At 43.4% G+C, this 3182-nt stretch overlaps 1 long non-coding RNA gene across 1 annotated transcript in view; it reads right to left on the minus strand.

Moving 5' to 3' along the window:
* Positions 1-3182, minus strand: part of LOC116980526 — a 27852-nt gene continuing 24670 nt past the window's right edge. Inside the window, exons 2-3 of the long non-coding RNA XR_004414001.1 lie at positions 791-883; positions 1-34 (exon numbers count right to left, since the gene is read on the minus strand). This is a non-coding gene — a long non-coding RNA (uncharacterized LOC116980526). The remainder of the gene's footprint in view (positions 35-790; positions 884-3182) is intronic.

Raw genomic sequence — 3182 nt, forward strand, 5'->3', positions numbered from 1 at the left:
GAAAAAGAACTAGTGCGCTCCGGGTGGGGTTGGCCTGTGGGAAAGAAAACATTAATTTGAGTCATAGCTCTGGAAAGAAGTATAACTGATTTACATAGCCACATTTATTACATTCACATTGTTAAAATATGGAAAGATAACATTTCGCTGACATATACTGTATGTCACTTCCGAACCAAACAATGTAGTTAGCTCTTTACTCTCCTCAGAAATGACATTGTAAACAACACAATCAAAATATCTACATTCAAATAAATTAAGAATAAAAACCTGATGGACTATTCAGCAATAGACATGGACCTAAAAAGTGACTTTGAGGCCAAACAACCTTGCAAAGCGCTGTTCAGGAATTTAAATACTTGTCTAAATTGGGAGGTCACCACCATTTAGACAAGTATTTAAGTTCTTGACTAGCAACTCTACCTGGGTACATCATGAGGTGGCAGCATTGCCACATGCAGTCATTAAGGAACAGGCCTGGAAGCCTTCAACACCATTTCCAGGTCCCATGCTACCAGGTTAAACACAGACAAGAAAACTTACAGTTTGTTACACCAGCACTGTCACAAGTTTAGTTTATCATTCTTCATGTCAAACACGACCAGGAAGAAGCATTCAGGGCAGCTTGATCACAGTTTATATTCTGTATGACTAATTGCCACGGTCACTAGCAAGAGACCCGCCACACATGGAGTTGTCTGAGTACTAAATGGCATAGATTTGGATTCAGAGAACCAGACTGGTTCTCTGCCAGGCAGTGAGAGAACCATATGAGGTAAAAAAAACTTACTTCAATTTACATGTTGCTAAAATTGGCCATTGCTCCCAGAATGCCTCAATTCACTTCCCAATTTTGTCAGGACTGTACCAGATGACGAAAACCCTGGAATGCACGAAAAGATCATTAAAACAATAGGAATAGGAATAGGTCACATGCCCTCTCAAGCGTATCCCACCATTTAATAAAATCTGTTGTAGGTCACAGTTCCACTTCTGTGTTAGTTCCAAATACCCCTCAATTCTCCCGTCTTTCAAAAATTTATCTTTCTTTTCTGTAAAGACTTCAAATATCCTTGTACTGTACTGTAAATGTACTGTAATACACTGTACACTGTATGGCTCAATTGTAATCATGTATTGGCTTTTGCTGACTCGATAGCACACAACAAAAGCTTTTCACTGTCCCCGAGTTCACGTGACAATAAACTAAACTGAACTCAAGTGATCTAGCTTCCACAAACATCTGGAGGAGATTCACCATCTTTTGCAGAAGTAATTCCTACAGGCCTAAGTTTGAAATAACCACACCCTTTTTTGTAACCGTGTCTTGTCATTTGAGACTCACTCACCAGCGGAAACATCTCAACATATATCCTGCTGCGCCCCCCTTAGCATCTGATCTGTTTTAGTAAAATCAACCCTCATTCTTCTAAACTCCAAAGAATAAAGAGCTACATTTTTTAACTTCATGATAGGGCAACCCTCTCATCCCAGGTAAGCAGTGTTGGCCGGCTGTAGGTCCAGCTGGGAGGGCGGGCCAGGGTGGTATGGGGCATTCGGCGCTACAAGCAGCCAGGCAGGTGGCACAAGCTGTGGGTGGGCAGGTTGCCAGGGTGGCATGGATATTACTGGTGCTACAAGTGGCCGGGGAGGCGGTACAAGCTTGGGATGGCATGGGCAGCTGTCAACAGGTAAGACCGCTACAACCAAAATCCGTTATAAACATGTCCGTTAAAACAGGGTTTACTGTATAGACAATAAATAATCAAAGGCCAAGAACAGATCCTTGTGGCACTGTTAGTTATATCCTTCCAGCCTGTTGAATAGAACCATTTATTCCAGTCTGAAGAAGGGTTTCGGCCCGAAACGTCGCCTATTTCCTTCGCTCCATAGATGCTGCTGCACCCGCTGAGTTCCTCCAGCAATTTTGTGTACCTTCCATTTATTCCAACTATCAGCCTTCTATGTGATAATTATCTTCATGCACTTTCCTTATTACCATGAGCTCTTATGCTTCATATATGTGGTAGCTTATTGAAAGTCTTCCAGAAACCCAAATACACTACATTTACAAGTTTCCATTCATGGACTCTGCTTGTTACAACCTCAAAGAATTCCAGCGAGTTTATGAAACATGAAACTTTCATAAAACTCTGTTGAATAAATGAATGAATAAATGAATGAATGAATAAGTTTATTGGCCAAGTATTCACATACAAGGAATTTGCCTTGGTGCTCCACCCACAAGTGACAACATGACATACAGTGACAGTTAGGAATGACACATAAAACATTAAACATTAATAATAAAACATTATCAATTAAACATGTGAATTAAATAAAATACCAGAGCAAAATGAGGCTACAGATATTTGGTTATTGAGTAGAGCTACTACTCGTGGGAAAAAAGCTGTTTTTATGTCTGGCTGTGGCAGCTTTGACAGTCCGGAGTCACCTTCCAGAGGGAAGTGATTCAAAGAGTTTGTGGCCAGGGTGAGAGGGAGTCAGAGATGATCTTACCCGCTCGCTTCCTGGCCCTTGCAGTGTACAGTTCGTCAATGGAGGGCAGATTGCAGCCAATAACCTTCTCAGCTGATCGGACGATTCGCTGCAGCCTCCAGGTGTCGTGCTTGGTGGCTAAGCCAAACCAGACCATGATGGAGAAGGTGAGGACAGACTCTACGATGGCCGTATAGAATTGGACCATCATTGCCGGTGGCAGATTGCAATTGGACCATCATTACCTGTGGCAGATTCCTCAGCTGCCGCAGGAAGTACATCCTCTGTTGCAGGCATGGAATCGTTATCAAAACATGGGGAGACCGGGGGACACAATTTCTTGGCAGTCGCGTGCGCACACTCACACATGCGCGAAGCTTCAGAGGCTTCAGCCGTGGGCCCTGTGGACGGTAATTAGCTCAGGATTCTTCCAGTTTCCAGCCCCACAACGTGGATGCTTCTACTACGGGCGGTTACCATTAGAATGAGTCAACTAGTGCAGGCCTGTACCACTTATTTAAAAACCACCGGACATCATGCTGGACAACATAATATAGGACAGGACCCAATATCTTACAAAGCTTGGAATGGGGGGGGGAGGGGACCATCCCCCACCTCTGAAAACATGGAGGGGACACAATTGCCTATACTTTCCTGTTTTTCCCGCCTGTGTGTTTGGGGGG

Source organism: Amblyraja radiata, chromosome 14, assembly GCF_010909765.2.
Source record: "Amblyraja radiata isolate CabotCenter1 chromosome 14, sAmbRad1.1.pri, whole genome shotgun sequence".
In the NCBI taxonomy this organism is placed as follows: domain Eukaryota; kingdom Metazoa; phylum Chordata; class Chondrichthyes; order Rajiformes; family Rajidae; genus Amblyraja; species Amblyraja radiata.